General features: G+C 37.5%; 2 protein-coding genes across 4 annotated transcripts in view; both read right to left on the bottom strand.

Annotated features, from left to right (window-relative positions):
• LOC125677196 (platelet endothelial aggregation receptor 1-like) overlaps positions 1-13,064 on the bottom strand; it is a 351,642-nt gene that overhangs the window by 221,313 nt on the left and 117,265 nt on the right. The gene's annotated exons all lie outside the window — the stretch shown is intronic.
• LOC125677208 (platelet endothelial aggregation receptor 1-like) overlaps positions 12,912-13,064 on the bottom strand; it is a 44,676-nt gene continuing 44,523 nt past the window's right edge. The window contains exon 4 of the mRNA XM_056157991.1: positions 12,912-13,064. This exon is cut by the window's right edge and continues 3,553 nt beyond it. The gene's annotated coding sequence lies outside the window, so the exon portion shown is untranslated.

The raw sequence follows: 13,064 nt of genomic DNA, 5'->3' as shown, positions 1-13,064 counted from the left end.
AGAAAAGTAGTCCCGAGTGCTTAGTGCAGATGAAATCCGAACGAATTTTTTTTAAATTAAGAAATCAAACGAATTTTTCATCCAATCAGCATTGTTGTTAAGTCATTACTTTAAAAGTTATTAAATGATTCTTTAATCATACATGTATGTTTTGACGATAATTGCAATTTGTTTCTTGCAAATTCATGAAAAGTTTTTATTTTGCTGGCTGAGATGAATATTCTGCTTTATTGGGTTGGATTTCTATTACAGTTTTTAGGGATCCAAGAACAAGTCAATGGGTAGGTTTATGGGTCTGCCGAACACCATTTCACAGGGGCTAACTCCATTGGATTCATGAATAGAGGACCTATATGTCATCATGAGCAGAGGTATGTATTCATCCCAATCTTGTTGGGTGTCTCTGTTTACAAATGTTGAAAGCATATTTCCAATGGTGCGGTTGGTCCGTTCAATCATTCCGTCTGATTGTGGTCTGTAAGGGATAGTCTCTGTTTCCTCAATACCAAGGATTTTGCATCATTCTTGAAAAATATTAGATTCAAATGACCTTCCGTGGTCGGAATGGATTTCCATTGGGACACCAAAAATAAAGGCAATTTTTACTCGCTTTCAAGGACTTCTAGAATAAATGAGTTCGCCCCAATAGCGCACCACTGATCTATATATTTTTTTCTCAATCGACCGACTGGACTACTATTCATGCATGACTGATCATGAATAGAATCTCAAGAATCTGTATCTGAATTCAACGTTGTGTTTCTTATCAACTGATGTAATTCAGAAACATTTGTACTTATCTTATTTTCCTCCAGATTCTTTGTGCATTCTCTCCTCCAGTACCCCCTTTTGTTGCAGCGGTAGCAGTGTCATGACTTCCAGGTAACTTGCGTGGGCATTGTCTCGGTGCTGGGAGGTTTTTAATAGGGGCGCAATATCTCCCTTCGTTCCCTGAATCGCTTTTCTTCCTCTTTGATCTTTCTCTCCGCACGATTTTGAGCTTTCTGTATTTTTCTCATCTTCCGAATCCGACGCTATCGGGGTTTTTATATACTCATCCACCGCCCTCCAGCCAGTCTGATTAGATTTTGCCGATTCTGAACAATCTCCATAGCTGACGATATTTTCTGCTTGGCCTTTTGTACCCATTCTTCGTTTAGCTCCTCTGTCGCTTCCTCCATCTTGGTCAAAACTTTAACATTGTGCTTATATTGCTCCTCGTTGCTGCGATTTTATGCCCCCGAGATCGAAGATCGAGGGGGGGGGGGGGGGTATTGTTTTTGTCCTGTGTGTCATTCTGTGTGAAACTTTAACCTTGCTGATAACTTTTGAATAGTAAGTGATAGAGCTTTGATATTTCACATGCGTATTCCTTGTGACAAGACCTTTCCGTGGGTACCAACATATTTTACCCTGTGACCTCCACCTTAGAGTTTGACCTACTTTTTGAAAACTTTAACCTTGCTAATAACTTTCCAACAGTAAGTGCTAGAGCTTCAATGATATTTCACATGAGTATTCCTCGTGACAATACATTTCCGTTGGTACTAAACCTATGGCATGTCAAACGTTGCAATATTTGATGTTTTCCATTTGTATTGTATAATTTTCCATTTGTATTCTATATTTCCCATTTGTATTGTATAATTTGCCATTTGTATTGTATAATTTTCCATTTATATTCTATATTTTCCATTTGTTTTGTATAATTTTCCATTTGTATTGTATAATTTTCCATTTGTTTTCTATATTTTGCCGTTTGTATTATATAATTTTCCATTTGTATTCTATAATTTTCCATTTGTATTCTATATTTTCCATTTGTATTGTATAGTTTTCCGTTTTTATTGTATAATTTTTCATTTGTATTCTATATTTTTCATTTGTAATGTATAATTTTCTATTTTCATTCTATATTTTCCATTTGTATTGCATAAATTTTCATTTGTATTGTATAATTTCCATTTGTATTGTATAATTTTTCATTTGTATTCTATATTTTCCATTTATATTGTATAATTTTTCATTTGTATTGTATCCCAGAGAATGTTTATTTTGATTTGTTACGATGGATTTCATTAGTTAACGTTGCTTTGAGAATTGTTCACGAATGTACCACAAATGTAGACGTGCTTAGCGCACATGGCCGTAGCAATGACAGTTCTTTATCGTGCCAGGCGCCTGCAGCGACATATCTGTTTTAAGGTCATATCGGAAAGACCCGTGATTCTCACTTTTAAATGCCGAGTGTTTGGCAAAGGAGCAATCACTGCCTTTGTCTATGTCCTAGGTTTGATGCGGCAATGGCAGGAGCGGTTCTCGAACTCACGACCTTCCGCCCACAAACCAAGCGATATACCACTGAGCTACCGCGACCATGTCCATGCAGGACTAGTTATTTTTTTTTAAATACGTAGCTAGCTCTAGCAATAGCGAATCCCCCCCCCCCACCATGATCAATTTTTAATAAAACTGTCCAGAAAGCATGTACATTTTATTTAATCAGAATTCAGTAGATTCGGGGGGCTTCGGCCCTTGGGTTCCCACCAATTGTTAACATCGAGTTTGGTTTGTTACAACTATTCAATGGATTAATCTCAAGTTATCGTTTATCGAATTTGGTAATGCGCGAGATGTTGAAGAGTTGACCTCTTGACGTTCAGGTGCCACGTTTCGCAGGAATGTACCGTATTTGCTAATGTGCAATGGCGTAACACCCACCCACCCCCAATTAATTTATCGCTTTTATGCGCCTAATGTGATCCACATATTCAAACTAGTCTCGTGTTTAACCACTGGCTGATCTAGATAATTCTGAACGAAAGGATGCAGTAAACTGCTGGATGTCTGGGGACTATCTTAAGATCACTAGTGAGTCCAGGGCAAAGCCTTGGGGGTGGGGAGGGTGGTGGTGGTGGTGGTGGGTGGGTGGGGGATTGGGGTTGCAGGGGGAGGTCGAAGTCCCCTGAAATAAGTGCGTTCTGACAAAGTAAAACGTACGTGCATGGTTTGTTTTTCGAAATTACAATACAAAATAAACAAAATATCATATTTGTGAAGGAAGGGGGGATCTCCCGGCGCAAGATTCGTTATTGCTAGCAACATATATGTTCTACTAGTCCTATATGGAACCGGTCGCGGTAGTTCAGTGATATACCCTTTGGTTCGTAAGGTCAGTTAAGTCGCATGTTCGAGTTCTACTCGTGTCATGGCTGCATCAAACCTTAGACATAAATATAGTTCATACTTCTCCATAAACACGGCTATTTAAAAGTGAGAATCACGGGTCTTTCGGATAATGTGACCTTAAAAGCAGACATCCCGTGTTGCGACAGGCGTTGGCACATTAAAGAACCCCCAGTGCTACGCCACTGTGCGCAGAGCATAGGAAGTCTTTTTGTGGTACATCACCTACAGCTGGTGACGGCTAAATACTCAAAGTCAATAAAAGCGTGCAATCGATGTCACCGGCACTTTATTAGAAAATAAGCTATATCAAATCATTTTTACTGTGTGCTATACATTCATGGACCCATAACCTCCTTAGGCATGGTATACTTTTTATTTCCCCTTTACTTATAAACTTTGTAGGAAGCCTAGATACCCTAATATTGTAACATACGTGACTGTCACCGACTCAATTTTTAAAATTGAACACGTAAATGTAAAAATCTGAGAGCGTGTTTTTTTTTAATTTTCTTTGCGTTAAAATCATTTGTATTACCTAAATTTTCATTCAATAAAAGTTTAACACCTTTTGCGTATGATTTTAAGCAATGGTGTATATATCACTCCATGTCGCCAGATTATATTCTGTGATCATTGTCAATTAAACGTCCAATGTATGGACAAAGATCTCGTATTATCTTTATGTTTTTGATCTATTTTGTCGCTAAAATATTCAAAAATTTTGGAAAAATATTCATCAAGCGATATTTGGATGTGGCATTGAGAAGTTATCATTATTCTCAAAATTTTGCATGTCGATTTAAGAAATGTAACATACGATACAATAAACTTTTTATCAAAACGTATTTGCAGAGCAAATGTTATCCCTTTTATGAAAATCTCGTAGTGTACAGAGAATGAAAATATAAACATTTCTTTTGCAGAAGTCATTGGTTGGTCTGAAATTTGACAAACATGTCAAGATGTAACATTCGTGATGTAACATTCGTTACTGAAAAATTAACTAAAGGGAATGATATAACTATTTTCCGCGTATGTTTACTAGCTGTCTGCATGATGTGGTATACGACATGGACGTCTACTATGAACATTTGAGTTTGAAAGTCAATATGTGTTAAACTTTGAGAATTAGGATGAATTTTCTCTTACAGTAAGTACTGCTACAACAACTGCAATGTTTGATATACAATATTGATTAAGCAGATGGAATGTTTTGGTCTGAATTTGTTCTTCTGATATCAAAGAATGTATATCGTATTCTAAATATCTCGAAATTCCTCTGGTGTAAGAATTACATTGAGTAGAACGCTGGTAACATACGTTACTCAAAGTAACGTATATTACTTAATGAAATGCTTGATTAGACGTCAAATATTGAACTACATATTGACAAAATAATATCATTAAGGATATGTTTGTTGAATATCAACTATGTTATGAAGACACAAATGTGTTATTGTTCCCATATTCACTAGCATATACAGATATCCTCTGCAAGAAATACAGGCCATGCTTTTCTCTGCTACTCCCTTATTTATGATACATGTAACTATGCAACTCTACATTTATCAATTTGCTGGAATTCAGCATCTTTTCATAATATATCTTAGAAATGAAGGGATTAATCTCTGATGATTGTTCTATGCAATCTTATACAGAAATCATTAAAAAATATTTTATCTGAGTATAACGTATGTTACCAGAAATTCCGTTACGTAATATTATTCTAATTGTTTTTAATTTTGAATTTATTTTTTCAGAAATGGCGCTTGTGAGAGCAGAAGTGCAGAATAACTACCATGAACAAAAAATGTTTTAAAATATAAGAGCAACCATGAAAAAATGTTTTAGAAATAATATTATATGTTCCCTGTGGGGCAATACTGAATAGGTAGAATGTCTGTATTGACAGTGAAAATAAGGGTTTAACTACTGGTCAAAGGCTACCATAATGATGCATGTAAGTTTGACCTCTCAAAATACTTATAAGTGTGATTATCAGAGAAATTTCAGAATAATATGTTAGAACTCATTTATGCATTGAAAATCAAAAAGGTTATCAGCCAATCAAAATCAGTCTAGGTAGTATATAAAGAACGCAGTCACTGCAGCTCCTCACTTCGTTGGTAGAAGACAAACTGAAAACACCTTAGGTAAGACAGGGATTAGACGTGGCTGAACAAACTTTTCCTTCCCTATCTCCCTAATAATAAGGACAATCTTTATAATAAAAGATACATACTTAGTTAAGTGAGCCAGCATCTGAATCAACAAGTTTTCCCATCCCATTTGGAGTTTTTTATTAGCTAAGAATCATTGCTCCGTCTCAAAGTTGTAATTGATTGTTTTATTATTTTTGCTTCTTTAACGGTTCTCAGAAGTTATCTGGGTTATCCCACGAATCAGAACAAATCATTTTTTGAGCAGTTAGCTCAGGTTAAAATATGGAAAATAGTTTTACTTTAGTGTATTATTATTTATTGTAATTGAATAATTTTGGTGAATCCGCTCGGTTACAGCTTGGTGGCAGCGATGGGATAAATAATCGGATATTGAGATAAAAACAAATTGAGACCTGTTGAGTAACAGAGATTTTGAGCCATTTTGAGACAGTGAGCCGATCTGAGACGAGAGAGTGTTTTGTGCCTATTGTAAATTTTGAGACTGCAGAAAGTTTAATATGGATGATATGGACCATTCTGCATATGAGAAAACTATTGCTCATCTGGAGACCCAGATAGCTCGTTTTGAGCTCGAGAGTGAAATTCTAAAGCAGGCGCGTCTTGAACACTCTACATCAAAAGCAAGTGGTTTAAGAGCTTCTACTGACTCCGGATTTGAGACGACGAGACTATCAAAATCTACAGCAGATGAAACTAAACTTCCAGCCTACTCGACTGACGGAGATCAAGAGAGAACATTTTCTAGGGGAAAGACAAAACTGACGGATAAATATATTGCCGATCAGTACGATCTGAGCCCGTATCTCACAAGAACCTAAGCAGAAAACTTATTCACCAGATGTATTCGAGACTGGTATTACATATCGGAGGCAAACAAAAGAACAGAACGCTGGAGACAAAAGGAGACAAAGTGAGCAGATGATGACTACTGAAAAATATCCTGTAAATAATCCCGAACGATCAGTCCAATTTGACCTGCAAATATCAGCATCTGGAGGCGGAAAACCAAATATAAAACCCGCCACTTACGACGGCTCGAGCTCTTGGCAAGACTATAAATCACACTTTGATGCCTGTGCAATGCTGGGGAGATGGAGCAAACCTGAAATGGGATTATATCTTGCTGTGTCACTGAGAGGTCAGGCGCAAGGGGTCCTTGGTAATTTATCTGGAGAAGCATTGAACAATTATGATGAACTAGACAGAGCACTTAACGAACGATTTGCTCCCCCAAACCAAACTGAACTGTATCGAGCACAGCTTCGTGAACGTACAAAGAAAGCTACTGAATCTCTGCCAGAACTTGGACAAAGCATCAGAAGACTGACAAATCTAGCATACCCTACTGCACCATTTGATGTAAGAGAAACCCTTGCTAAGGAGCAATTTCTAGATGCCCTTAGTGACTCAGATATGAGACTAAGAATCAAACAAGCAAGGGCGGAAGATTTAAACGAAGCAATAAGACATGCTGTAGAGCTTGAAGCATATGCAAAAGCAGAAAGGAAAGACACAGAAAAGAAAGGCTATTACAGACCAATTTGTAATACCGAAAAGACCAACGAACTTTCTGAGCTTACAAAACTTGCCGAGAATCTTATGTTCTTATGAAGGACATGAGACAAGAAATAAAGCAGTTAAAAGAAAATCAGTTTCGATTCCAGAGAGACAATAAACCGAGAACTGAAACTGAAAATTTAGATGTCTGGAAGAAACGAGCTACTTGTCATAACTGCGGGAAAAAGGTCACATCAAAAGAGACTGCAGAGCCCCAAAAAGAGAAATGAATGATAAGAAAGACTTTAAAGAATCTGGGGAAAAATCAGAAGAGCATCCACAATCGTCAAAACAATTTATATCGAAGAATCATAAGAAGAAGAGAGCTGCCCGAGTGGGAATAGAAAGCAGAAACAATGATCCAGGATTTTATGTAAAAGCTTTCATACATAATACATCAGCCTATTTGCTTGTGGATACTGGTGCCACAGTTTCCTTGATTTCCAAAGAAGTTTTTTGAAAGGATTTCGGGTCATATAGAAGAGCTTCAAGATCTCAATAGAGTAATTCTTTCTGCTAATGGTGAGCCAATTAAAGTCGCAAGACAGAGTTAAAGTTTAAACTAAATAGCCAAGTATATGAAAATACGGCAGTAATAGCAGATTTATCAGTAGATGGTGTGTTAGGACTTGACTTTATGATCAACAATAGATGCACTATTGATATTTACTGCAAGAAGATCTGGGTCGGAGGAGACGAAGTTTTACTGCTCTCTGAAGGCAAAATTGGATGCTATAGGATTTTTCTAGCCAATACATTGAGCATTCCACCAAGAAGTGAGATTATTACATTTGGAGAGGCTTGTCTCAAAGAAAATGAGATAGGACCAAAAGGATTTGGATTGATTGAGCCAGATGAGACCTTTATTAAAAGCGACAATGTGCTTGTTGGAAAAGCTCTTGTCAATACAGATGATAAACTTCCAATTAGAATCATGAACCGCTCATCAGATTCTAAAGTTCTTCATAAAGGAACAGTCATTGCAATTTTGACCCAGTTGGAGATATCATTGAAAACACAGAAATGATTAGTCCTAAAAACAACAGCAAGCTCACTCCAGCTCTGGATGCTTTGTTCAAAAGATCAAGCAAGAATTTAAGCTTAGAGGAAAAACGTAAATTGAGAGAGATGTTATTAAAACATTCTACTCTTTTTGCTAATGACAGTGACTTCGGAAAACAGATATCATCAAGCATAAGATAAACACTGGAAAGTCTGCACCAGTCAAAGAGCCACTTCGCAGGATACCTGTCCATATGAGGGATGAAGTTGACAAACATATAGACGAGATGCTTGAACAATGTGTAATTGAGCCGTCAACGAGCCCCTGGGCAGCTGGCATTGTATTAGTGAAAAAGAAAGATGGAACCACAAGATTCTGTGTTGATTACAGGATGTTGAATGCCGATACCATAAAAGACTCGTATCCATTACCCCGGATCGATGAATCTCTTGACCACTTATCAGGAGCTCGTTTATTTTCCACTCTTGATATGTGCTCCGGATATTGGCAGGTAGAGGTGGACCCCGCAGACAGACCAAAAACAGCATTTGCTACGAAGAGAGGACTATTCCATTTCAGAGTAATGCCCTTCGGATTATGCAACGCGCCAGCAACTTTTGAGAGACTTGTTGAGACAATACCAAGTGGACTACAATGGGAGATCTGCTTTTTATATCTAGATGATATAATTGTTATTGCCAAATCATTCGACGAAATGGTGCAGAATCTTGAGACCATATTTTCCAGGCTGAAAGCAGCAGGTCTAAAACTAAAGTCATTCAAATGTTTGCTATTTTCGGAAACAGTTGATTACTTGGGTCACGTTATCTCAAAACAAGGCGTTGCAACAGATCCAAAGAAGATAGAAGCAGTAAGAGATTGGCCTGAACCAAGCAATGTAACTGAAGTAAGATCCTTCCTGAGTCTATGCAGTTATTATAGAAGATTTATAAAATACTTTGCATCGATCGCTAAACCCTTACATAAACTCACGGAAAAGAGCAAAGGCTTTGTATGGACACAACAATGCCAAGGATCATTTGATGCACTAAAGAGTAAGCTCACAAATACACCAAATCTGGCTTTTCCAGATTTCTCAAAGCCATTCATCTTGGACACAGATGCGAGCGACAATGCAATAGGAGCTGTACTATCCCATATACAAGATGACAATGAGCAAGTCATAGTATATGCAAGCAGATCTCTCACAAAGTCAGAAAGAAACTACTGCGTGACAAAAAAAAAGTTACTTGCTATTGTGAACTTCGTGAAATATTTTCGCCACTATCTTTATGGGAAACAGCCCTCTGCGATGGTTGCTAAAGTTTAAAAACCCTGAAGGTCAGTTAGCCAGGTGGTTGGAAATTCTAAGCTCGTATGGCATAGCCATTGAGCACCGTGCAGAAACGAAACATAGGAATGCAGATGCACTAAGTCGACATCCATGCAAAAAGTGTAAATTTGATCCGGAGTGGGAAAAACATCAGCTCATGATATTAAAGTCCAACTGCCCTGAGCAAGGGTCTGTAGAAGAAATTGTTTCACGGTACGATAACAGCTCATTATGTGAACTTCAGAAGAATGACAAGGATATAAGTGATATCCACAGATGGCTGGAGAGCACAAAGCAACCTCAGTCTAAGACCTCAACTCAGGAGGAGTCATGATCAAATCTCTTTGGGCACAGGAAGATATGCTTGTTAATCAGAATGATATGCTGTTCAGAAGACTGAAAAATAAAGATAAAGACATTCTTCAAGCAGTGATTCCGATGAGTCAGCTTAGAAATGTCCTCCAGTATAGTCATGATCAGAAGACCGCAGGACATTTAGGCATCAGAAAAACCCTAAGCAAAATCAGACAATCTTACTATTGGCCAGGGCTTCAGAAAGATGTACGCCAATACATCGCTGGCTGTGTTGTTTGCTCAAAGTGCAAGTGTCCAACAAAAACTAAACGAGCACCAATACAAATAGTTGGAACCGGTTTACCAATGGAACGAGTAGCAATGGACATCCTTGGTGAATTACCTACAACAGAAAAGGGTAATAAATACATCTTAGTGATATCAGACTATTTTACTAAGTGGACCGAAGCCATTGCAGTGCCAAATATCGAGGCAAAAACTGTTGCAGAGATATTCGTTAAAGAAGTAGTGACACGATTCGGAGTACCCATTACTCTTCATTCTGACCAGGGAGCTCAGTTTGAAAGTAAGCTTTTCACAGAGATGTGTAAACTCTTGCACATCAAGAAAACACATACAAGCCCCTACCACCCCCAATCTGATGGTATGGTAGAGAGGTTCAAAACAACTCTTGCTACCATGCTCAGTTCATATGTAAATGAGCACCACACAGACTGGGATGATAACCTTCCATTTCTCATGATGGCATATAGGTCAGTAGAACACGAAACGACAGGATGCACTCCTAACTACTTAATGCTCGGAAGAGAAGTAGGAACACCAATTGACCTCATGTATGAAATGCCAACTAGCATAAAGAAAATTCCAAAAAATCAATGGGCTTTGGAATTAAAAGAGCGAATGGAGATTGCTCACAGAATAGCTAGACAAAATGCTAATGAAGCAATGCTACGACAAAAATCTTTGCACGATCATAAGCTTAACTGGCAAAAATTCAAACCTGGTGATGAAGTATATGTGTTCTTCCCAATATATAAACCAGGACAATCTCCAAAATTTACAAGTTTTTCGAAAGGGCCGTTCAAAGTCTTAAGAAAATTCACAGACGTGAACTATGGAGTTGATTGCGGTCATCGAGGTCGATCTCAGATCAATCATGTTGACAGAATGAGAATAAAGAGAGAGAGCAAGTGCTACAAAACGAAAACACGGAGACAAGAGCAGAAATCTCAGTTAAAGATGCATCACTCAGTGATGAAGATATTCTTCGTAAACCTGAAAACGAGTTGGAATATGAATTATATAATCCCAGCAATGTCTCATTACCAAACACTCGTGGCCGAGTTAGACGTCCTTCACAATGGTTGAACGACTACGTCGTAAATGATTCATAAAGCAATGAAAATAAATAAGTTGTTCAATTAGGTACTCAATATAATAATATTTTTATTTTTTTAGGCTCAACTATGCCTCTTACGAAGACTACTCCTAGAAAACAAACCAAGTGCCCTGTGTGTCCCTTTTAGACCATGGATCTAGATGAGCTAAATATTCACATAAGTGAACGTGGATTGAGACAAATAGAGAAAAGATTTCATTGTGAAGAATGCAGTTACAACACAAACAAGAATGCTAATTTGGCGAGGCATAAAAAGAGGCACTCTCAGGAAACTCGAGTACACGATCTAGAGAGTAAAGAGTCGGTGAAATATGCTGTTAGCTCACCTTGTCCCTCAGAAGTTCAAAGTCTCATCGGCGATGTGTCGGAAAATTCTGATATTGAAGAAATAAGTTCAGAAGAGCCCGAACCAGAAAAAAGTACCAACGTCAGGTGATGAGAAGTCCTCTGAATTAGAAGTCGGCAGAACTGTTAGGAAGCCGAGAGAACCGACACCTGTCCAAGTTCCCAAGAGGAAGATTGGAGACGAAAAGTTCCAGTCTACCTTGCAGAAGACTGTAAAGGCAGTGAACCTTTTCCTGCCTAGGCCAAAGCTACCAAGACCATCCCAGATGGTAGATGAAGTATTCAAGCTTGGGAAACCACAGATCGAGCAAGTTCCAGTAGCCTAAACTCCGTAGATAACCACAAGAGTTCATGTTGGTGTCCAAACAATGATGACAAAGAGAAAAGTGGTGTGGACCACTGCAAGATGGAAATAAGGAGACAGAGAGATGGAGAGAGTTGAGATGGTTGAGGAGTGGGTGGACTAGAGACTTAAGAATTTTAAACTTTATCAGCTGTCAATTAGCATGATCTAAAGAATCATGAATAACATAATTGTAGTTTCTATATAAAAATGAGCCAACATTGACTTTGTTGTCAAGATAGTCGAGATAGACTTAACTGCAGTGGATTTTTGGGAAGCTTTTGTTGGAAATTGTATTTTTCACCTGTTGTCACTTTTATGTACATTTTTTTTTAAAGAAAACTAAATCATGTTTAAAAAATTCGTTTTTTTTTTTTTTTTGTCATTTGGGACACATGAAAATTGAGGCGTGGATAATGTGATGATCGGAGAAAATTCAGATTAATATGTTAGAACTCATTTATGCATTGAAAATCAAGAAAGGTTATCAGTCAATCAAAATCAGTCTAGGTAGTATATAAAGAGCGCAGTCACTGCAGCTCCTCACTTCGTTGGTAGAAGACAAGCTGAAAACACCTTAAGTAAGACAGGGATTAGACGTGGCTGAACAAGCTTTTCCTTCCCTATCTCCCTAATAATAAGGACAATCTTTATAATAAAAGATACATACTTAGTTAAGTGAGCCAGCATCTGAATCAACAAGTTTCCCCATCCCATTTAGAGTTTTTTTTTATTAGCTAAGAATCATTGCTCCGTCTCAAAGTTGTAATTGATTGTTTTATTATTTTTGTTTCTTTAACGGTTTTCAGAAGTTATCTGGGCTTATCCCACGAATCAGAACAAATCAGTTTTTTGAGCAGTTAGCTCAGTTTAAATTGTGGAAAATAGTGTATTATTTTTTATTGTATTTGAATAATTTTGTTGAATCCGCTCGGTTACACGTCACAATAAGCAACTGGTCATTTTGTATGACCTTTGACCTTGTGACTTGAAATTCAATGGGGGCCATCTATTCATAAGGGGGCACCAGTGTTTCAAGTTTGATGTCTATCAAGCAAAGACTTCTCAACGGACAATATCTTATGTCCAGAGTAGTTTAACCTTTGTCCTTCTGACCTCAAAATCAATAGGGGATATCTACGTCTTAAGGTTCACGTTAAATATTCATTCATAACACCGCGTGGTGGATTTTACTGACAGTTTATATGGAAAGGTATTCCAAAATAAGCAACAAAAACATAAGATTCGGTATACATTTAATCAAAATGTTGGGAAATTAAACATTTTCTTTACATTATTATTGTAAACAGATTGTGTAAATATGTTTCTTTCCATTTTTGAATAGAAATGATGTGTTTATAGTAATGAAAGGAAAAATAAGAAACATACGTTACTTT

This window comes from Ostrea edulis, chromosome 3, assembly GCF_947568905.1.
Source record: "Ostrea edulis chromosome 3, xbOstEdul1.1, whole genome shotgun sequence".
Taxonomy (NCBI): Eukaryota; Metazoa; Mollusca; class Bivalvia; order Ostreida; family Ostreidae; genus Ostrea; species Ostrea edulis.
The sequence above is the reverse complement of the archived record's forward strand: the minus strand, read 5'-3'. Positions and strand labels throughout refer to the sequence as shown.